Source organism: Bombus pyrosoma, linkage group LG13 (genome assembly GCF_014825855.1).
Source record: "Bombus pyrosoma isolate SC7728 linkage group LG13, ASM1482585v1, whole genome shotgun sequence".
Classification (NCBI taxonomy): Eukaryota; Metazoa; Arthropoda; class Insecta; order Hymenoptera; family Apidae; genus Bombus; species Bombus pyrosoma.
The window spans coordinates 5,883,241-5,908,894 of NC_057782.1; positions in this window are offsets into that span (position 1 = coordinate 5,883,241).

Consider the following 25,654-nt stretch of genomic DNA (forward strand, 5'->3'; position numbering starts at 1 on the left):
TCCGCCGAACAGTTTCGGTTCCAGAACTAGCCAGAACGAGAGTGGGGGTCGATTCTGTTCACATTGGAACAGTGATTGACACTTTACGAGTCGGGACAAACGAAGCGTGGATCGATCGAACCACAGCAGTCGAACGAGACATTCGATTAATAACGAAAATAAAAATTTCCCCGTGTACTCTGTGACAATGGGAATTCTCGGCATTGGTTTATTCATGGCCAGAGAACGACTTTTCAGCGATAGAAATGCGCTGAAAGGCGACCGTTTGCAGTCAAGATGAAAGGAAAGAAAAATACGCGAAGATTTTAAGGATCTTGATTTTGAGAAATGTGTCCGAGTAGTTTGCTTGAAACGAGAGGGATAAATATTGAAACAGAAAAAGACGGAGTGTGTCAGTGTTGGGATATGTTTGAGAGAAAGTTGACTTGAAAGGATTTCTTCTAACAGTAGAGCGAACTAGCGCCGACTATTATAATATGTCATTGGCTAGCTTTCGTGTAATGCTTGTATCACGAGTGGCCTAAACGGAAAACGTAATTTCAGAAATCACGTCATCTCTGTTGATGCGAAGAATCGACGATTTCCAAAAAGAATAAGCAGTGAAATCACAGCTATTCGATTAACAAAGAAGCGATGGTCGCGATGATTACAGAGTATTGCTATGTCTTTTCTCTCTTCGGAGAGACTGTATCTTAGAAATTTAATAATATATTTGAGTTCTTACGGCGATATAATCCTTCATACGTTCGTACGTATTTAAACACACTTACATAAGTCAAAAAAGGCTAGTATTGAGGTTCCGAACGTTTAGTAAAACAGGGAAAAAGGATGAAACGTGCCAGGAGTAGTTCTAGAACCACAGCTAAGCTGCCTTGCGTTATGTTCTGTCGCGTTGTATTTTTATGACTTACACTTGTTTGAAAATATATTTAATTCTAAGTTAATCCCGACGTTCTGGAACTCTTTCAAAGAAACTATGTTCGTAGAGCGACATAAATTCCACCAAAAGATAACGAACTTACTTCCCCGCTATTTTATTATATTAGAAATGGAACAAATAAAGAAAGAGAGGATAAAGCGCAATTGCAGGATGGTTGAAAGAAAATTCGTAGTTGCACGATAGAAGAAATTGAAATTGGAGAAGATATCGATGAAACTGGCTTTTCAGAGGGACGGGAAAATAAACCGGAAGGCAGTACGATTGTGGCCGCATTCCGATCTGACGCAGCAGCCGCAGTAGACTGGGATACGAGACAGCCGGAGACACGGTTCCAGGAATAGTTACCACGTATGCTACGTGCCTGCATATTCACCAGTCTCTCCATAAGGGAATTCTTGTCACTCGAACGAAGAAATTCCGCCACGCCGATCGATTATCGAATCGAATGTGCATCCCTTACGAGAAAAATGAACAAGATCCTATTTACAAGACTTAGAAGGAATTTTAGAAACGAAAGACCTTCAGAAACCAAAAAGCAGAAAGGCAAAAGCCTGTACAATAAATAGATAAATACACAGATCGTATAATGAGAGATTAGATTTGAAAATCACATTCTTCTATTAACAAATATTCAAACTCAAGGATTGGAATAATATTATCGAGGGAAATCGTGATTACAGATCTATTCCTACCTACGATCTAGCATCTTCAGTTATCTTAATTAGCTAGCGTGCCTCAGGGAATTATCGCAGCGTGCGTGCATTAGTATACATGGCGACGATCGCCGTTGAAATTCTCCTACTATATGTAGCTCCACTCCACTCCATGTGGAATTCGATGATCCATCCTGGCTCCACGGAACCTATTTATCAAACATTTCGTTGCCGATTAATCGACGCTCTTGACTGGGATATTTCGGAGAAGACAATGTTCGAATAACGATAATTTAATTCGTCAATAATAAAAATGTATAAATATCGAAAGCTGAAATGAACAATTTAAGGTATTGTAGGGAACACGAGTGATTCTACTTGACGCTTTACCTTAGAAGCTCACTATATCATTGCCTGGAGCAGCTATTCTCAGCTGTGTAATTTGTGTTTTCTCGTTACGTCAATGAACGTTCAGGGAGCCTGTCAATGAAATATCGCGTACAATCGTGGACAGTTAGAAGAACGAACGGAGAAAATGAAACGCGTGACGCGAATTAGCGGCGAGTGTTTACGAAGGAAAATATTATGTTGGATGTCTCGGTCATCCTAATTAGCAAGTGCAGTCGGTAGAGGAACTGCAGCTGTGCCATCGGCAATTGTTACTCGACTAGATACATACAGGCGCCTGCATCGGTCTTCCCTAGTTGTATTCGGTCGTTGTTGTACAATCAAGCAAGTTCAACTGACAGGTCGGTGAAAACTTGCGAACCAGGCTCTCAGACACGGGGCTTTCCGTTCGAATTCTTGCGTGTAATGAGCGCAAACGAGAAAAAAGGTGGCACGTTGAAATATTCTTATTTTCATAAAACGTAGCTTGATTACACGGACTGCGAATTTCTATACATCATGAGAAATTTGCTGAAATGGATGTAACATGGAAAAATGTATGAAATATCTAGGAGCAAAGTAATATTTAATGAACTACACTTTATGCATCGAAATATTGCAATCTCAATTGTTAAATATTTTTACTATATCATCTTGTATTACGTTGTGTAACGTTTTCTATTAACGCGAAGCTATATATCTACAGATGTTCTTGTATATTGCCAATATTAAGGGGATTTTCCCATGTATATGAATAAATTAAAATGAAAATTAATATTAATATTTCTCGAAAACCAGACTCTATTTTTTTATGAATTCATCAATTGCATTACTCAGCAACGACATATTTATTTTAGAAAAATCAATTCATTTGTTTGTACCACTCTAGGGGCTGATGTATGCTATGAATGCTATGAATCCCACTGCTCGTATAGGGCATATTTTAATAAACGACATTTGGCAAAATTTAATCTTCCATATTCTGTGTTTTTAATATATGGAATCAGAAGCGAGAAAATATTTTTACTGCGCATACGCGTAATTTTATTGCCTGAAAATAATTCCTATCGCCTACAGAATAGTCAAAATTCTCTAAAAATTCTTGCCTCACCGCGTGACCAAGATTATCCTGATAAATATCTCGGAACGTATTGACGTACACATTCCCGCTTTTGTCGTGGCTGAATAAGTTAAATCCGGAGTTGCGTGTCGCAAACGTTGCGCCAGGCATATCAATAGCTTTCAACGAACATTACATGGGTTCCACTTGGCGTCAATTGCGTCGCAGCCCCGGGCATTAGCCAGCGTTTCAAGCTCACGGCCTCGGTTCGTTCCGATCCAGTAATTGTAACGCGAGCAGGGCGAACGTCGCGTACCATGAGGACGCCTAGAAAACCCCGGCTAAATTCGACCGGATGATTAATAACCAAGTCGACTTTCTACAGTCCATTACCATAGAGAATCTTTTGCCATTCACGCGACACTCGCTGGCCAATTCTATTTTGTCCCGCTGATCCGAGTTTTTCAGCGGGAACATCAGTCCAGAGACACGCTAATTACGATGACCGGAAAACTCGAAAATGCAACGAGACGGAAACGCAATCTGGAACAGGAATGATTACACGGTGGAGCTGGTTCTTTCGCGATCGCCTCGATGGGTTGGCTTTTATGCTGACGTCTCTAGACTTTCATTCACGTGGTCGTTCGGTGGACCGTGTCTCGCGTTCTATCTCGTCTCGTGACGCAAACTGGAACAGAAAGATAATCACTCAATGAAAATAAACGCGTGAGGCGGATAGCGTTATTACGATCGGAGAAATTAAAATGGTAATTCCAGGTTCTATAAGGGGAACACAGTCGTAAAAGATTTTTACCAGCAGTTCCATTATTCCTTCGAAACGTTCCTTCCATCCCCAAATGATCTATTAGAAGAGCTTTTACGTTTTCAATGGCGTTAACACCGGTTACCGGCTTCAGGCTTGTTTTATTGCGGAAATTCCCCGAGTCTGCTCGCAGGAAACGTCCCATCTAACCCCATAGCCGGAGAATATCTCGTGGAATCTCATAAATCCTAGACATTCTTCGTGTGCGTCTAGCCACAGATCCCGCAATTCAATTACAATATCAATCTTTCACAAGAACCTTGGCTCACAGTTTCTCCTTTAACATAATCGCGTTCGTCGAATGTGTCCTGCCATTAGATAAACGTGACACAAACCAGAGCCCCTGTAGACTGCTATAAACCGAACCCAGAAACCAGTTGAACCCTTCTACTAATTCAACCAATTCTTTCGTTCAATACAACTTCCCTTGTCGTTTAATGTTAAGTAACAACTATTCTAGATAAGAAGGGAAAAATAACTGAGAAACGTGTAGAAATCGCAAGAAAAGGCAACGATATGAGAGATAACATGATATAAGAATATAAGAAATAATAATATAAGAAAATAAACGATACTTGAATGTTTCTATCGAACCAACAAATTCCTGTATTAATTGCAGTTTTCCTTCCCCATTCTGAAATGAAAATAGTGCCCCGTTTCTCTGTACTATTGTCTGCACTATTCTAATCTGTAATTATCAGCAGATGATATAGAACAAAGCTAAATTATAAAACAAAGTGGATAAGTCTGGTGGAAGTGGCGAGCTTTGTAAGTTCTTTGTATGAGGGAAACCGAAGAGGACGCACGATACGCGTAGTAACTTCACGAGGTTGATACAAAGGGGTGGAGAGACTGGTGCTCAGCGGATCGTAAAGAAGTCGTGGAACAAAGATAATGCTCACGGAAGTAATTGCGTCGTGACAAAGATTATAGAAGTCCGTGCACGTCGGTGCCATTATATTAATGGGCTGGCAGTTCCTGTGTAACGTTCATTTATAAAAGATACGCTTCTAGACGATCTTTTCTTGAAACAAGAGTAGGATACGTGTCACTTTTATCGCCATCGTTTACGAATAATATTCACGTATCAGCGGCGTTAACGTTTGAACTATCCTGTAGCAAAGATCGAAATATTATTATTTCATCTCTTAGTAATCTTGTAATATCGAATCATCCTACTCACAGCAGGAATTATAATTCTATTTGAATGGATAACTTGAAGAGCAATTTCAAACTACTACTTAAAATAATTATGATTGTACTTGACTGTCCAATTGCAATTTTTCAGATTAAGAATTGTATCAGTCGTAATGTATGCATACCTTACGACTCATACAAATAAGTAACGTAGATTCCAGTATAAACTAAGATTTTATTCCCGTCTGATTAACTACGGAATTATCTACTGTCATATTTATAAAGCTTTCCTACTTCTTCCTCAAATACAAAATGCATACGGAACACCTGCTACGAGTTTCTAACGCTGATTTAAGTAGCTACTAGGAAGACCGTAAATACGTCTGGCCAATTACGGTATTACCTATTACCACATGTACAAAATTCAAAGCAAAACACCTGATGCAAATAAAGAACTCCGATTTTAATAGCGAATAAAGGACTTACTACGTAGGAGATCGGTGAAATAATGTCTGACGAGCAACGGAACTTTCTACTGACACACGTGTAACATCTTCTCTCTTCTTTCTCAAATTCAAAACACATTTCAAGCGCTTTATACGAATACGCGACGTTAGTTTATGTAGCAACTAAACGGATCGTAACCGCGTCTGATCAATACGGGATTATCTACTGGCACGTAAATGGAACTCTATTACGTCTCTTTGAAATCCGAAATACAGACCACACGTCAGACACAGCATCGTCGCGTCATGTGTAACTATATAACAATATAACAGTTAAGGAACTATGAGAAGACAACCGAGGAAACCACATCAAAGAAACGCAGAAATCTCGTCGGATGGAAGCGGTGGCGCGTCGTTCCCACGCAATTCCCCGATAACCAACAGCGACAACTGGAATCCTTTGAATGAACGCGTAATCCGCCGCTCCTTGTGGTCGTCTGCTATACACGGGAACGTGGTCAGGATCGGTGAACAATGATTGCGGTAGCCCGAGCGACGATGCTCCCAAAGTTCCAACAACATTCGCGGACGATCTCACGAAGTCGAAGTCGCGGCCAAAGTTTCGTACTTCCGTCGTTCTCGCCGCCCTAGGGGTGGGCTCTGGTTGGTGCACAGGGTGGTAAGGTCGGACTGGTGGCTCAAGGGAAGAATGAGGCTGTGCAAGTTCTCGGGATGAAGCGAGTTTCGAAGGTAGAGAGACGTTTTGGTAGGAAGAACCACGACCATCAAGACAGAAAAGAGCACAAGAACGACAATCGGAACGATGTTGGCTCTCGCTACAAAATCACCACGTCCACCACTACAGCATCAAGCCATCCCTCTGTCCCGCGTACAATCGCCACTATCCTACGAAACTTTTGCCGGAGATTATGTTGCCTAAGAATTGCTCGTTAGATTTCCATTCAGGCTATCGAATCATTGCAGCCAAAGCCAATACGACGAAGGAATTTCTTGGCCAACCTTATGCTTTGCATATCGAAACGTGAACTAATTTGCGATTTATTAATCGCTCGATAGGACAATCGTGGCCTTGCTATCTGAACGTGAGTTATGATCCTTTGTTTCAGCATACATCACTGAAATGGATGGTAGAAGAAAATGTATACAGTGAAAAATAAAAGTATTCGAACATTTGGAATGTAGAAATATTTTTCATGTTACTAAGTACACAGATATTTAAACGAAAGCTTGCCAAGGCTAGTGAGAAATTATTAAAAAGTAAAGTTGATCAGTTTCACTTGAGTAGTAGCCGTATGGAAAGCTGAGAATTATAGCAGAGTTAACGTTAGAATGATTTTATACGGAAGTAAATATATAACAAAAGTAGCCACAGTCGATATCATAGGTAGACACGATGCATATTGATCGATTGCTATACACCGGTTAACTTTCCCTTTCCTTACCATCCCGATTGAGTTTAAAAATATCTATATTCTTCGTGGAATCGCATTTGAACAAATATTTTACTAATACTACTACTTGGTAGTACTATTATACTACTATTACTACTACTACTACTGACTCTAGTAATGCTCGTTAAATACTAAATAGTATTATTACGTTGGCCGGACAGCGTAATAATAAGAGCATCGGAATTTCAATATGACTGTAATAAATCGGCAAGCGAGTTATTTAAATATTTAAGCCGTGTACCGCTGCCAGCGATAGATGATAGAAATTTCGATTGAAATTCCAGTTGCTGGATTGTTGGCGTGGCCACGTGTTTCCTCTAAGGCAAAAAGAAGTAAAACTGCGACTATGTCGCAATAACCACGCTCGTGCTTTCGCATCGTCGATGCATTAAGTCCCAGACCCCGTGGAAACATTCGGGCAAACCCTGCAATTACGCGAAGCCTCAGAGTTATAGTCTCAAGTTCGAAACGCTAATAAGAAATTATAGATTCTCCCCTGAAGAACTTGCACACTTAGTCCTGTCTCCCTGTGTATGTTCGCCTTAAGTGGCGGTAGCGGGGTGAACACAGCGTGCGCTATAAAATAATTGAATTTCGAGCTCAAAGGGCCACGCGCTAATAACATTACCTTACACTCGGCGGCGCAATTAACATGTATAAAGCACCTCGTGTCTCCTAAATTCCGTGGCTAGCGAAAGTTTTCTAAGCACGTACACATATCTCTACTATTTATTTTTCTTGGCTATCGATGCTTTAGGATACCAATACGCTTGTTTCAGAATTTGCCTCGTTCGGGTGAATAGCGTCAATCTGTTTTCCACTGAATCACTACAGCAATTACGTTAATCCAATTTAATTTACTTTATAATATGTCTATGGGTTGAAAACTTTGTTGTAAGAAAATTTGAGTAATTTCAATCCCTTTGGATGGCGAGAGTAATCCCTTAAGGGGTGTAATTTAGAAGTTGTAGTCTCTACTGTAATCCCATTTAATCGTTGGAAAGAAATTTAAGCGTTTAACGGCAGAGCGTAAGGGAAACGAGGCGTAAGTAGAAGCAGACCGCGTATAGTCAGACATAACTCACATCCGCCGTACCAGTTTTTACGCCTTACAACCTCGAATACGCGTTTCAAGAACTGTTTCTAGAAAACTTATCCACATTAATTGCAATCTTAAACGCGCCCCAAACCCTGTTACAACTCTTTTCCGCAAGAAATGTTACGAATCTCTCTCTCTCTCTCCTTTTTATAGATAGTGAAGAAGAAGCATTGTGACAACGTGTTTTCTATAAGCGTCGCGAACTCCGTGGGCAAAACGAAAGGTTTGATCGTAGAAACTGGCAAGGACAGGCGGCTAAGAGAAGCGTGAAGTAACGATTCGAGCGTGTTCAATTAACAGCAACGCGGCCTGGCTCAATTAAAGGATACCGTTCAGGTGTAAAAGCTAACGCAAGGATCGCCCTCGACTCCAATCGACTTCGCGAAGTCGAAGGTCCATGAAGGAAACGGCTTCGCAGTTAAGGGAACTAATCAACACGTATCAGACTCAGCTACAGAGAAGTAAGAACGATAATAATTTTTCTTCCGTTCTTTCCCTCGTCTTGATTTAGTCGTTGCTTCCACGGACGATTCCACTTCTCAGAAATGAAACTACGAAAAGACGCGTGAAGTATCACGCCAATGTTTTAAAATTTAATTAACATTATCGTATCGTAAAGATACACAATATATTCACAAAAGTTGTTCACGGTAAGTGTTTAAATACTTTCGTCAGTCGCTGTACGCTTAAGGTAGATGTTCATGCTGTATACTAACTTTTTGCTAAATACACTATTACGGTAAATGTCCTGTAGGTCCTAGACACATTTTCAGATTGGTTTCAGATTTCATTAGAATCATGACGCGCATGTTTCATTACAGTATTAGTTAAACTTCGAAATATTTTATAAGAAACATACAGTATGTACATAAAAGTTGTACGTTTAATATTGAAATACGTTCGTGAAGGAAATTTTTGCAACGTTTTACAAGGAGCAGCAGACTCGTCGTTTATATTTAATTATCGTGACAGACAAGTTTCGTGTTCGTCTTTTGCGCTAGAATAAAAACGTCGACCAGTGGAGGAGAAACGGCAGAGCAGAAATTCTAGCGACTACTTCGACTCGTCGAGTGGTCGTGTTATTTCGCTGGCTCGTTATGCAGGTTACAAGAGTCACCGCAAGTATCGACTTCCTCCCGGATCGATTTAGGAGAATCAGAGCAGATAACTGAGTTTCCGCAATTGAGAGAACCAATAGACAAGGAATCGGGCCAAGAAAAAGGACCAGCGGAAAGCTGGGAATACATTTTCCACTTTTTCATCGCCCCTACCCTTCATCCCGTTTTCTCCGCCCCCGTTCCGCCATCTATTTACGTTCTTTATCGACATGGAGGAACATGATCGCGATGTCGAAGCGAGAAAACGAATAGCGGGATCATCGATGAAACGAGAGATCGTTGAGTTTCGAGCTTGATAACTCTGTTTCCATCACATTCTGTAATTTTTTCTTCCTCTCTTTTTTCACAATACCACTTTGTAACGTTTCCAACGATTATGTACGGACGACTTCTACTTTCAGCATCGTCGAAAACTTGTCAAGGGGCAGCTTGACAACTAAACGATACTCGAAAGTTTCGACTCAACCAGCGAAATCTCTTATTAATTATAGTTTCCCGGTCATCTCATGCTAGGGAAGGTAGTAGCTACCTTTCGTAAGAAAAGAAAGATATCAACGAATAAAAACGATATCAACAAACGATACATAATTTAAGCAACAAGCGATACTCGACAGTTTCAATGAAATTTTTATCGATTACAGTTCCTCTCAAAATCTCTCAGAACCTCAACAAAAATGCTCATTAATTAACGCAACAGACAATCGGACGTTTTTACGAGCAGTGTAATAGTTGCGAAAGACTTAATCAGACCGTAGAATGAACTAGCCGGTATACGCGAGCTTACGCGGATAGTTGGAAAACGTCCTTCCAACTTTAAAGATATATATTTTCTTAGGGTGTACGCGAATACACGTACTCTTTTACGGTCTCGTTACGGCCGAGGGAAGCTAGCCCGGTAATGACCGCGTACCATCCGGATACTTGAGGCTGAAAGTTGTCAGTAGTAGGAGGTTGGATTGTTAAGACTGGGGTTGGACAGGATAGGGATGAAAACGAGAAGCGAGAGAGAAAGTGAGAAGAAGGCGAGACACAGTGAAAAGACGATAACAATAAAGTCCTCTTTTCTCCTGTCGTGTTTAACGAGGCTTGCATCGGGAGCTTTCGGCAAGCGATCGGCCGTGAATCTGCGTTCGACAATAATGATGTACTCTGTTTGTGTTTCAGCAGGCCGTGTCTCGTCTCCCTCGTCGCTACCTTGTCGAGACAGGAAGAGAGTAGGTCGCGAGTCGTCGAGAATATCCAGAGGATGTATACGCGCGTCTCGAGTGCTTCGAGTGCCGCCTTTCACTCGAGCTGCAAACTCGACGCGTTCCTGTCCTGCCCTTTCTCTCGTATTGGTTCTCTCGTTTCTACCCCCCTCCCCCTCCCCCTTCACCACCATCTCGCACGTCTGAATCCCCGAGGATAATTATAGGAAATCTAGAGTGAAACGCGACTCGATATAAATTAGTGTACTCGTGTAGCGACGCTAGCGAGCATCTGGGTCATTGCATAATAACGCGGCGACAAGCGAAAATAGAAGCTCGAGATGCTCACGGTATACGAAACGACGTATGTGATTTTCGTAAGAACGACAGTTGAACATAGATATACATGTATATAGAGTAGCCGATGAAAGTATTCGAACGCTTATATCAGAAGACCTTCTCGAATACGTTATACGTGTTATACGAAACATCTTGAGATTTAATTAATGCTGTAACGAGGCTCGACTATCATGATTATGTACAAGTTGTAACAGATCTGGAAAATGTTCACAGAAGTTGGAAGATATTTATTTCGGGCATATGTATATCGCAGAGATCGGTCATTTAAACAGCCAATTATACGTTACATGAATAAAGTCCGATATTCAGTATTTAGAGTAAATGAATTTCACATTAATTTCTCAACTGGTTTTAAGATTCACCGATAAATCACCGCTATCGCGTTCTATTACGATATTTCATACAATATGATATTTTTATGCAACACGCGCAACCAACGTACGCGCAACAATTTCCTATGCTAAATATCGCAAATACTTTTATGAACCGGTGTATTTGTCAGGCGTTGAGATAGGATTAAGCCCGATATCTCTGGCGGAAAATTATGCACGACTACAGTAGAACAAGGTAAATGAAATGAAATTTCTCCAAGTAGCGAGAACTATGCTTTAAGCGAATTATAAAATTAAGCCGCAGCGTTTCGCCTCGAAGTAGTACAAGACTCCTCAAAAGCGATACGCCGGCATCGTTATCGTCAGTATACCCTAATCGTGTCTATACGATGGTGTGTACTCCGAGCTGCTGCGTACGTGTGCACGAGGCTACTACTTCAAAGCCCTTCACGATCGTGTGCAAACGTGTGTTGTACGTGCGTGGAAGCGGGTTGTACGTGCGCGCAGAACGCCCGGTATTACGGAAGTTCTCTTTGGATAACGGGTGCACACAACCCTGTTGCACAAAGATGCGGAGAATGCAGCGACTGCATACAGGTACGCAAATGTTTGGCGTGGCTCTTGGGTGCAGTTCGTTACTCCCGCGCCTCGAGTGTACTTGGGGGAAAATCGTAATTATAATCAAGTTTCGCCTCGTCTGCTTGATTTTACGCGTGGCCGGGCCTCGAGGATACTTTTTACGTTTCTGTCTGCCAGGCCATTGTGTCGCGGCTGAAAACGCGTCGAACCGCATCCGGATCCAGGCTGAATCACGCTGTAATCGTTGCCTCGGTAATCACCCTTTGAGGGACACGAGTGGTTCGTTAGGAATTCCGTGAAACATGGGGAAAACGCATTAAAAATCTTCTGCCAGGGCTGCCTCCACGAGAGGATTCCCTTGGTCTCTGTTTCCGCGCGGGAGCGGCGCCCCCGGCTTGAAAATAAAAATTCTAGAGAGCATCACGCGGAGAGAAAACGGCCCGCTACGTGCCCGTGCCGCGACAACGCGGCAAATTTCTGACAAACGACGGCTAAATTTTGCAAAGGGAACGAGATTCGCTCGTTTCTTTTTTCTTCGCTAACCTGTTTGCTATACAGAGCCACGACGAAAGGGAAAGTTACTCTCGTTTATTTATACTACTCGCTAGAAATATTTCGACACCTGATTTTTAATATAAATCCAGTACTTTCCACGGTTTTTATATTCCAATTAGTTTATTATGAATTTCTTGCTTCGTACGTGTATTGCTAATTATAAGCATTGAAACACCTGCTGATATCCAGTACACGTTGAATACTCTTTACCGCTTTCATACTTGAATTATTTTATTGTAAATTTATTTCAGTTTAATGCGCGTCTTATGATGTAAAATATCAGATAAGATTAAATTTTATTAGATTTGTCCAATGAGTCTAATCAAGTATCATAATATGCGTTACAGAGAATATCTATACTCATTTTGGCTACCATTGTTAATCGTCTAACATGCACTGTCCTGTTATGAGATTGTTGGAATATTTCAAACGGGACAAATGCAAATTGAAATGTGCTTGAAAGATCATTAGGACATTAACAAATTTTCTAGGAATTAAATTTTCATTTATGTCTTAATATTTGCGAACCAAGTTATGAATCATGGAGAGCCTGTGAGTGTCAAGTAAATCTGCCAAATAAATTGTATGACAATGTAGAAGAACAGAAAGGGAAATGCAGCTGGAAACAGTTTCCATAGAGAGCGAAACTCGAGTCTTCAGTCTCGACAGGCTGTTACGGGAAGGCTATTAGCGTGACGTAATGACGTCATTAGCCAGTACGAAATCACGCGATCGAAGGGACAATTATATTAGTGTCCGCTGTCGCCTTGAAAGTTCGCCCCTTAACTACCTCCTCGACTCTGCCTATTCGCCGGCAAATGAAAACACACTTCTCTGGCTTTTCCACGGCCGCATCTGGCCGCTTTTTAATGAGATTCAACCAGCCAGTATAATACTTTGCATAATCTTTTCGGCGCGACATAAGCTCGCTTACCCACTCCCGTTAAAAATGCACTAGCTTTCTGAATTTCATTATACCGATAATGCGAGCTGAAGAAGAAGGAAAATATCTCCGATGGATATGGAAAAAGGGATGGTTTTGGCGAAAAGGGAAAAAGACAGGGGATCACAAAGCGTGGTCGCGTAAGATATCGATCTAAATTTATTCAAAGCGCGCTTCACGTGATGCACAATTCGCCGTGTTATGAAAACGAAACCTTTGATAACATCGCCTGCGCTGCAGATAAAACGACGTTGAACGATGATGAAACGGCGATGAAACCTCGCTTTTGCACAGATCACGATATCCAAATTTATCGTTGATTTCGTGCAACTACACGACGTTTGTAACAATAGCTTACCAAACGCCAGTTGCAAGTAGAATCGGAACGTGTAGACAGACAGACAGTTGTTTGGGCGCTTTCTCTTTGGGCGCTTTGAACTCGAATGTGACATTCCATTGTGCATTATCCGTATCACAGAATAAAGTTTCGATGTATCACGATAGTGTGTGTAATATCTGTTTGTAATATTTACAATCGAACGTCATAGATTCTCTATTCTTTGCTAACAATAAGCGTAACAGTGTTTAGTGTTATAATTAGCGGCTAAGAGGTAATAAATATACTTAAAACCCGTGCAACCGCCCCCTTTAACGATATCTCGGCAATTTGCCTTAAACGCCTCGGTCCTCTATTCGACGCTAATACTGCTAAATCTCGCGTGAGAGCTCGCTAGTCGACCAGGGAAGAGTAGAAGAGACGGGAGGCGGCAGCCGAAGGTGGGGCAGGAACGAAAGTAAGATAGATGTTGCGGGGGATACGGAAGAAATTTCCTCAAGGCCAGCAATAAATAGCTTCTAATTACGGCTCTATCTACGGAGCCGCATTCTACCCCTTTACCGGCTCGATGTCGACGTTGTTGTCTTTGGTCGACAAAAGGGATATCGATTAGTTTACAAAAAAAAAAAACAAAGATAAAAGAAGAAGAACGATATAGAAAAATGAACGAGAGCGGAGGCTCGAAATTGTTAAACAATGAAAGTTAATTTAGTATGTCTGATAGAAATGCGATTCTTCTCCGGCATTCAACGTTTCCTGCCTTTTTCCTCACAGTTATCTAATTTTCCTCCGATTCCTTTCCGTTGCCTGTTGTTCGACCAAACAAAAGAAACAACAACGTAAGACTGAAAGCTCGAAGCTTCTAAATTAATTTGTATTCCCAATGTTTGCGGGCACTTCGAGGTCCGTTGAAACCGGAAGATGAATGCACGAGGCTCAAGATGTCCCCTTGCAGAGGAAACAATGAAGGGGAGCAGAAAAGAGGACAAAGTTGACTTATCGTTTCGTATTAGCACGCCGGTTTGTTTCTTCGTAATTTTCGTTGGCCGTGGCAATCATTTAACGTTTATACGGATAAGATACCCCTGCCCTCCTTTCAGGCACGTTGTCTTTCCCCGATTTCCCCGGCTCCTCGAAGCATTCTTGTCGTCGAATCGCCCCTTCTGGCCCATTTTCCCGTTGCGTCCTGATTTTGAAAGCCACTAAAACGAGTCGGATTGTTCTGGAAATAGCTATGCCTTGATGATAAACGGCGAAGCCAGCGAGCCTTCCTTTCTGAACTGCTCCTCCCGTTTATCTCGGCTTAAAGAGATACGTCGGCATCGAAGCTTAAAGCCTCGCCTCCTCGACAGTTTGCTGTCGCGAAGATTATTTCCGCGGGATTACTTTAATTGTTTTAACGCTTCGACGAACGATCGAGCTCATTTCTGCCCTATTAAACCTACCGTTTGCTTCGAGGTTGCAGTGGCTATATTTTTTCCTGATTAGGTGATTCGAAACAGTATAGAGCGACAAGCTTGAAACTCTTTGGTTCGCTGCAAATGATGTTTATAATTTAGTATCTATATCAGAAAATGAGAAGTAAAACACGATTAACCTTCCTAATTAATCCAACCAGTCAAAAGCAGAATATCCAAGTCAGCGGAAAATATTCAGCGTCTGTATTGGAAAACTTAGAAAATTCTATATATTCGCGCGATATCTCTTCTAACTAAGTAAATTGAAGTCTCGTAGAATAGTACAATTTTCCAGTTACGCAATCTTTTCTAAAATCTTGCACAGTGGGAAACGTAAAACCTCCCTGTTCTCCATTAAAGTAACCCATCAAACAACTACCAACCATTCCACATTAGAAAATTAAGAAAATAATAGAACAGATATGTCGCCTTCCTTGCTAAACGATCCAACGATTTCGAAATCGAACAGTGAAATCCACGAGAAAGTATCCTACGAGCAAACACTGCATCCCTATAATCTGGAATTCTGATCGGTAAGGTCACAGGATCGAATTTAGAAGCAGAGAAAATTCCTTTATGGTCACTAAACCCATATACAGAATATGCTAGAAAACAGAGGAGCCAAGGCACCGGTTTGATTCCGTTACGAGGACCAAGGATGGAATGAAGGGGAGTTCGATCGGTTTCCTGTTGGTTGATAGTAGCTGAGTGGTAGTTGGTGTAGGTTCATAACCTCGGCCAGCAACGGGGGACCATATATAGGAAAGGTTGAGACGGAAGGTTTATTTTCTGGATCGCTGGAGGTCGTCATTTGAACCGACGGACGCCACTGGAATCCCTTAATGGCGGCCAGGCTGGTTCCCAGGAGTAGCTTCGACCACGTCAGCTCGAGGAACCTCGTAACTATCGTGACCGTGTCTCGCTTTCACCGTGTTCCGATCGAATCGGCAGTCTACGCCTCTCATAACTGGCTTTTCCTTTTTCACCTGTTCCTTCTATGCGCCTTTCGCTTTCTTCGACTGCGTATCCTATACGCGTGTACACTTTCGTTCATAAGTGAAGTCTTGGGAAGATAGACCGATCAATTTCACTTTTTATTCAGTTACTCTTATTACAATTAATACTTCGACTGTACAATGTTCGAGAGATTGTTGATCATATGCTTGATCGTTGAATGACTTGTTTTAATAGAACGCTATGCGTATTCTTATTGATAGAAACATACAGTGAACATCAAAAGCGAACTCGAAAGAGCGAATTTTATTCGAAAATTCTTACACACAAATCGAAATCGATTCGAAAGTTGTAAAGTAAATAGGAGCACGAATTATTAATAAACAATTAATATCAGCCAATGTAAACTAAACATTTTTGTATATTCTATACGTTCTGTGTATTTCTGCGTCTTTTAATTTGCATCTCTAAATAAACGCATGAAAATCCACTGGCCACTGAATTATTATTTATCATAGGGTTTATAAGAGTGACATAGGTAAAGACATAGGTAAGCAATAAAATACTCTTACAGACTTATAAAATCCAATCGAAGGAATCCATTAGCGACGAAGAGGGTTTAGAATCATGTTTACCATGTTTTCCTCTAAATGTTTTGATATTTATGAACGAGGGATCGGGATCGTCGCTTTGGGGTAAAAAACAGAAAGGAAAGAAAGGAACGGGACAGACTGACGAAGGTTTCTATGGGAGCGAGTACGAGGCTAGAGCAGAGTCGCGACGCCACAGGTGGCCGGTTTGAAACGCTTGATTTACCGTCGGCCTCACCTACGAACTTTAAAGTTCAAGCAACGGCGGACGAATAAACAGGCCCAGTGATCCTCTGCCGCCTCTTTTCGAATACCGAGTACCACTTCAAGCTACCGTAAGCGCTCCAAGAATTTGTCCGCGGCCGCTTTCCCTCGTTTTCTTCCACGCACCCCTCCTATCAAGGGTGTCTTAATAATTGCGGTGCAACCGACAAGAGGATATTTCCGCGTGAAAAAATATGTTGAGAATGTAAGATGAGATCTTTTCATGCGGCGCTACGTTGGTAATTTATAGTACGTACAATAGCTTACGAAAGTATTTGAACATTCATTTTTTTTTTCATTAGCTCTATAATGAAATCCGATCTTACGATTATGTTATTGGTATATTGTGAAACAATTCTACATTTTCAGTTTACTTTCGCACGTAGAATATACGCCTTATCGATTCTTCACTTATGCTCAGTCCAGAATTACCCAAGTTTAAGAGTGTTTGACAAAATTTCGAATTCGATTTTCAATCGGAAGACTTTTTTACTTTTTCACAAAGAAGCGTCCCTTTATCGATATACTATCATTATTTGCTCACCCTATACACAGGTACCATGAGTCTTAAAGAATGAGAGATGTTTGAAGCGAGATTTGTTCGACAAATGGGACGCTGTGGATGCACCGTCGATACACGCCGATGATTCTTCATTTGTTTGTCCCTGTTCGCACACGCCATTTGTAGCTTCCTCGAGACGATGAACGCGAAATCTTACTTTCCCCTTTTGGTTTGAATTGGCGCATTGATTTATCAGAAACGAGGGTGTCTGGGTTCGACAAGGAGCTTTCCCGCCGTTTCGCACATGAGTTCGTCGTCCAACCGAGCGTTTGAAGATATTGTGCGAGATTCTGACCCGATGATCATCAATTTGATTCGATTTTCGCTATTCCGTAAGGATATTGTTCTTTGGAAATGTTTCTTTCTTATTGAACTGTATCGCTTGCTCTTATAACTCTTCATTTTGGCCTCGATAAAAATGTCGATCTGATTTCTTTGGTCTAACAGTAGTCGCAAGGAAAAGTATCGTTAGTAGTCCTTGTTAGAAACGTAAAAGAAATTTCTTCCTTCTAGATAGTATAATCAAACGACGAAGAATTCGAAATGAAATATTTGAAGGACAATTATTTCTTTATCATTCAGACGAATCTTTCTTACATCTGTGCTATCGAGTACTCTGAAATTTGTCGAAGAAATAAATATCAATAATTGTGTCACGTATGACGATCTTCAAGATGTGATATAGTATTTTATTTCTCTTGTTGCAGCATGACGTGCTTAGACATCAGCTCTGGTAAGGTCTAAGCTTCAACCCTATTTTCAAATTTCCTTCTGAGACCGTGATACTTAAGATATGATTTATACTACAATATTTTTCTGTTACACTGCGAAGGGATTAGGGATCGATCCTCGTAAAGTTTAATTTTCGAAAGCCCCTTTTTCAAATTTGTTATTAAGACCTTGAAATTTATAATACCAACCATATTTCTCCTACTTCACTGTGAACATTCTCCACATCAACAATTGTTAAAGTAAAATATTCAACCGCGTTTGTAAATCTCTTATTAATGTTGTGATTCTTTAAATAGGAAATTCAAGGTGGATTGCAACCAACGTAAACACGATGGTGTTTGATATCTTAGAGGAAAAACTAAGAGAAATTAGAATTAAAACTAACGTGTGATAAACGATGGGAATAGATGAAATCCCTTCCATCAGAGACAGATTTATGATCAACAGACAAACATTTCCAAGTTGGATCGTTACAGCTACGCCGCACTGACCACGGTTCAAAGTCAATACAACGTGTCGAAGAGTATTAGGTAATTTGAGTACACCACTAAGCGGTTAATTGTAGCAGGATGTATCAGTATCTGTTAACCGAATGTGGTCGATCGATTCTCCAGTTAATCGATTGCAGGCATAATCCAGCCGAGGGTCACGCACAGTAAACAGACTAATCGATTATCCCTATATATACAAATCGGTCATCTCTATAGGATAGACCAGTAATCGATACCTAAATGATCTTATGCTGTCCAAATGATGCTGTCCAAGTACACCATCGTGAATTTTCATGTGATATCTGATTCGAATAAATTTTACTAGCATTTCTAGTAAACATACCTAACCCCAACATAGAGATAATAATTCATTAGAGATATTATAGCATTGCTGATGACAAACATTTCGAAATTTCATTAGTACACTAACGAGGTACGATTGTCAGGGTTACGTTGATAAAATCTGAAACCAATCTACAAATATGCATGGCAAGATATTTGCTGTAAACACGTTTCACATTAAATTAACATGCAACGTGAATAATCATTCTAAATATAGACATAATAATATAATAATTGCTTCTAAAAAAAATTAAGTATACAGTTTTTCGATTAGTGTCTTGATTTCGTAAAAAAAGCAACCTCGTGTTTCTATTTCGACAGAAGATAACATTAATCGACTTTAGTGATTTTAGTGACCGTAAAAACAAACAGTCTGGAAAATATCATTGTTCGTCATCAAACGTCATTCTTTCAACTTTACAATTTGTAATTTAAAATCGAGCACGCGCATCTATAAATTGAAGATTTAAAATGTGAAATTTCAAAAATTATCTCGACAAGCCAACTAATTTGTTGCGTTTCATTCCTCGAAAGGTCAGCAGCGAATTGATATAATACGGTTTTATGGAAAATACGTTCTAACGAAAGTTCACGTACGTTGTATACGTATATTCGTTAACATATTTAAATATCTGTCAATAATTCTGGCCAGCCGGTACGTGCACCGTAATTCACTTTAAACATGCTTTGTTCAACAATTAATTCGTCGTGCGTAGGGGAGGCAGGCGAGAGAAATTGCGTGGCTGATAATTTTCGCAGCGGTGCAAGCATTGTTAATGAAACGGAATAACGGCGTGCAATAATGATCGATCGGGTCGTCGGGAATTTCTGGAAAATTTCTGGCTCGCTGCGGCCGTCTGAAGTGGCGGTAAACAATAATAACTCCTATAAATTGCTCGGCCGTGGCGGTATAATTAATATCGACTTCGTGGATAGTCGTACGAGCTACGCTTCGTAACCGGCTGCCCCGAGATTTGTCCGTATGCCCTATTACCGCATTCATATGTAGTAAATAGTTTTCGACGATGTACATACATATGTGTCTCGCAAATTGTTTTCAGATTGTTCTGTTACGAACAAACCACGATCGTATGCGAAGCAAACGCTAAAGCCATTAAATCCATTTGCGATTACGGCTTGTGTGCCATCACACGTACAATTCGACCAGCATATGCGCGATCTTCGTTTTCTTTGCTAAAAAAAATAGTAGATTGTTAATAGTTTAGAGCAATAAAAGCTTTTTTAACATAACGTTTATTATCGTTTGTTTGAATATCCTTTAGGAGTTGAATTTCAAAAACTGTTCAAACACGTGTTTGTTCATTTTTGTTTTTATAGAGGATTCCATGCTTGCAAATACCAAATTCTCTAGCTTCAATGGATATGAAGATATGAAGATATCTTTTGAAAGAAAAAAAAAAAAAGAGAGAGCTTATCTCGTATTCACCTTCGTAAAGGCTGAATTTCGAAAAACGCCTGAACACGTATATGTTTATTTCTAACGAGAAGTACATGCGCCGAATTTCACGCCTTCAACTTTAACATTTCGCGGGATGCGGGTATCGTTTAAAAAAGTCTTTTACTCCCCTTTTTACTTCTTAAGAGTTCGTATTTGCTTCTACGCCATAGAAGAAATATACTGTCTAAATTTCACACTTCTGAGTACAGCGGTTTGAGCTTGGCGTTGATGAACGAGTCAGTTACTTTTGCTCTTTTATATCGTATTCTGTAACTTGCTGAAGAGTGGGCATTGATATCGGACGAATATCGTTATTTTTATCTGACAATTTAAGAGGAAAGAGTGCCGCTGATTAAATAGTGAGATATTGCACGTTTTAAAAATGATTACGACACAGCGCGAAAGTTAGGAACTTAAAAAAATTATCCTTTACAATCCTTTCTTTTTTACTGGCATTTTGGCATTAACATAGCATTTACAAGGATATATCACACCGTAGACAAATTATCGCTAAATAAATGAGTTAACATTTCTAAATAAGCGGAGGTCGCACGATAACGCGCTATCTGGAGCATTCCTGGCTGCGTGGATAACATTTTGGACAACTCCAAGATTAACATAGACGCGAAACGGCGCTGGGATATCACGCGATAAGCTCTTTTCCAATTTATTCCTCGTTCGAACGCGAGGCCAAAGACTAATGTCGATGCTGGCGTTAATCCAAATCGAACGTACTTCGACCCAGTGTCGGTCCCTATTATGTAGACGACCCTCCCTGTGGAAGTTTACCTCGTTCCAACCTGACAAAGAAACTGGCCGGCCGTAATGTAAAAATATTCTGACAACGCGTCAGACCTCTTCGATTCTCGTTTTTCCTTCGTGTTGTTACATATTACGCGAGTAAAACATATTTTTATTTTGCAACGAAGCGAAATTCAAAGAGTACGTGGACATCAGGCAATAAATGAGTTGCTAAATCCTTCTAAAAAAATATATTCTTATACCTAACTTCAGTTACTAATTCTCAACACAGTTCCTTAACGATCTTGATGATATCGGTGACGATATAAAGTGTACTTTTTACTTCATCATCTGTGTTAGAACGATTCGCTGCTATTTCGTCCATCAGCCGCTTCATTCGAGCGAATGAAAAATTGAAAAAAATGAAAAACATGAAAAATTGTACAGTGATAGATTTAGGTTTTAAGTCGGACAATAAGGCCTTCAAAGTTACCATTGAAATTGACGCGACTGAATTTATCCAAGAATCGTATAACAGCAAATCTCTGAAATTTGTTGGGGCATTTGTTATGCGACACATTATGTTTAACAAATCATAGTAAGCGAATGGTTGATACAGTCGACTGTTTTACACTCGACTGGTCACGAGTAAGTTCGAGTATCTATGGACGAATATTGTTGACCGGTCACGAGTAAACTCAAGTTTCCACGCATACAAATAAGTTGTTGAATTTTGCATAAAATAGTAGGCCAACAACGCGTTAAGATCCACGTACGTAATTTCGTTTCTATTCTTGAATTTTGTACAACTTCTTCCATCCTTTCCTTGCGTATTTCTCCGCTTGATTGTTAATCGAGTAACGTGGTAGGAAACCGTTAACTATTGTAGAAACTCGTAAAAGTGGTGCTCCAACAGCATCTTCGTCGGGATGCGCGTGCTCGTAACCGCGAAGATTTTTATGGGCGACATTTCGCAAACATTTCGGTGTACTTTTTAACGAAACATGAGGAATAATATATCTTCGGCCGGTGAACGCGAAACGTGCTGCTGAAAATTACGTCTGTATGTAAATTTTAAGCTTCAAACTATAGCCAGAATTTGCATAGCGTCATAAATCTACCGTTCAGACGGAAACCGACTGGTTCTCCTCGAAATTTTCGTTAAGTTTTAATGCAAACGCCCCTGACGCCGCCCGATATCGAGCGTCCCTCGCCTAAATAAAAAATCAACGAATATCAATGAATATTATTTAGATTTCGTTCCATGTAGCGCGTGTCCAGCCATAAATCCACCGAGAAGCCAGTAAAATAGTAACAAGCAGTACTACTAACTCTCGTGGAACGGATTAAATCGATTTTCACCGATTTTACGGAGCTACGATTGAATTAAATTGAATCGACGAGTCGAAGAACGATAAGAATCCGAAATTGTATATTGCTAATGTAAAGTATATAGAACTACAAGTTACGAACAAGAATAATGTTTGACGAATGCAAAAATATTATTTATTATTTATTTGTACTACTTTTCTCTCAGTTTATTCTCGTAACGCTTATGAACAATGTTTTCCTGAATTTGCTTTAATAATCACTTTTTTTACAGAATAATTTCTACTTCATTTACGTTTAAAACACAGTTAACAAGAGTTTGAAAGTTCTTTACGTTGTTTTTTAAACTGTTAAACTCTGTATAAAAGGTGGCTTGAGTTGAAAAAAAACTCAACCTACTTTGTTATTTTATTCTATTGATTGAAAATTTAATTATGCGCATATTTATGTTCATCTGTGTTTACATAGTCGTGTTTAAATAAAAAACAGCATCATATACATGAAAACTAAACGTGTTTCTTTAAATATTTTATATTTGTTGAAACAGTACCGTTCTTTGACTTTGATCATTTAGAGAAACATCCAATTCTCTTTTTTAATGAAAACAAAGATTGGTATACATTTTTAAGCAACTGAAATTGACTTCGAAGAATGTAATTTTGCAGGCTACACTAAAAACTCGTTATTCATAGTTTTATTTATCTTTCCTGTTCCACGAGGATCATACATTCACGCAACGAGATTCGTAATTTCATTCTCGTTTCGTGACATTTTCGAGCGGCGCGCGGTCTCAGTGGAGCTTCTTTGACAAAAGGCCGCGCATAAACAAATTACAGTGCAAGCTCTTTCGAAGTAGCAGCTTGAAAAGTACATTACCCGGGTTACGTCGCCGACCTCGACGGGCAACGGAGGGGAGCGACAACGAACCGCGTTCAACGATCAATTTTGCGGGTCTTCGCGCTTTGCGTCAGAATAAATCGACGACTCGTTGACGGGCTAAGCCTGTATGAAATACATAGTGCAAGGGATTACGTGGAAACTATAATAATGTTATAAAGACAGGTCTATTAATCCAATGAACGTAATTAATATCTATTGGTGTAATTAATATACGTAAACTTCGGTCGAAGGGAGATGAGGTACATTGGTTTAGTGGGAAGGTAATTTCGAATTTTCGATTCTGCTAAGATGAACTATTTCATGTGGCTTACGCGTCGTTGTTCGTGATAAATTCAAACTACGATGTTGTTCAGGTTTACGAAATTATTGCAATGAAGAGAATATAGGAAGCACATTCGTCGATGGAAATTTAAAACTTTTGTAAATATGTATAGCTGAGGAAACAGAATCTAAATAAGGATTTATTTCAATCTTTAAATATTATACGTGTAAGTTTACTTGCTTTTTTGATATTTAGATCTAAAACTTTAGATATTTTCTACATTTATATCCATTATTATTCTATATCTTGGTATACGTTTAAATTTCTTATAAATACACGAACGTCGCGCAGTTTACTTAAAAAGGATAGAAGCGGAAATACGAAAGTTCATTTCCCGCGGAGGTATCAACAACTGAAAGCTTCCATCTACAAAAGCATGTCGCCTAAATAAAATACCTATCTGAGAACAGACGAAAACGATTATCAGTGCGAAACGTTCGCCATCGGGTCAAACAGCGTTAAAAACGTCGATACCAGAAGCAAGCGTTCCAATCTTTTCACAACCTCATTATTCCACCAATCTTTTTCTAACTCTGTTTGACAGACGCGATATTAAAAGTCAATTCTATCAAACGTGCAGAGAGAAGGACGAATAAAAACCGAACTAATTGCGTGGTAGTTGGACCCGGGGAACTTGGTCGAGTTACCGATATCGGATACTGTAAAGAAAGAAGTCTCACTTTCCCCAGGGGTCTCTGTTCCGTTCAATCGAGTCTGAACGGCTATTCGCTAACACACAGCAGCTTTTATAAGTACACGTGTATCATAGATACGGAAACGCGTAATATAGCGCAAGGAAAGAGAACGAGCGAGCGAGAGAGAGAGCGAGAGAGAGAGCAACCGTTTTTCCTCTGTCTACGTTTCCCAGCGAGACGCCAGCGTGAGTCCCTTTGAAAATATAAAGAACGGTAATATTCAACGCTGTATAAACGCTAGAAGGAGTAACGCGGACTGAGGGGATTGCTGACGGAGGCAGGGTACTCGGTGTATGTCCGGAAAATAAGGGCAAATGGAGTGTCGCACGAGGCATAAACATCTATCACGTTGGCAATGTACATCAGATAGTCATGAAAGGCGGAACGACCGAACGCTGTGTGCGGCGAGCGTTTTTATGCGCTTCCAAGCCCCACGTTCGTGCTTCCACGGTGCGATGTAACTGCCAGCCGATCCCTGTGTGTGGCCCAACGTGGATAGATTGGTCGTTTATTACGTCGTCGTGGCGTTAAATCTTACCAGACCCACGCGGAAGTGTATGACAAAGTGATTAACGATCTAATTAGACGGAGTGCCGGTCGGAAAGATTGAGAACGATTAGTTCTTCACGGTGAATCCTCGGAGAAGTCGGATTTGTGGGATGCGAAGATTCTCCAGGTTCCAGCGTTTTAGAGGGAATTCTATGATAGAAAGAATCGTCTCGTTGAAGAGCGAATCGAAAGCTTGACAACGAAGAAGGGAACTTTCGGAAACAATGTGTCGACAAGCGAGTCATTGTGGAAAGGGAATTTAAATCGAATCGAAGCGAAGAGCGCGATGAAACGATTAAGCAAAAATTAAAATGGAGGAAAAGCATCGGTAAACTTTCTCCGTGAGTCTATTTCTCACAGTCCAAGTAATAACCCAACTCCTCGCGACTAGCCTGATCGTCGTTGCGCGTGCCACCCTGCGACGTTCCTCGAATATCGAACAATTTCATCCTGTGTCTATCCCTTACTCGTGCTTTCTCGATATTTCGTCCTCCTTTCTCGCTTCTTTTTCGCGCCAAGGCCAATATCGCCGGGGACTACGATTCTCCCCCCCAAATTTACAGGCATTAAATCGTCCCGAAGACCGGCGGAATAAAACTTCAGGATCTGGAACTACCTTCATTTTGTACTCCCACTCTCAGCTACACCACTAAGCGACGCGGATATCCCCTCGAAACGACTTTTCTCCCTGGCTAACGAGCGATTTCGACGCCCTCGATCTTCGATCGCAATTTCGTTCGTTCGGGCGCGACTTGCCGTGAAAATTTGATCGACTGTAAATGCGTGGAATTTTACGAAGCGGCGGATACTAGCATCGGCTGATACGTTCATTGGAACGT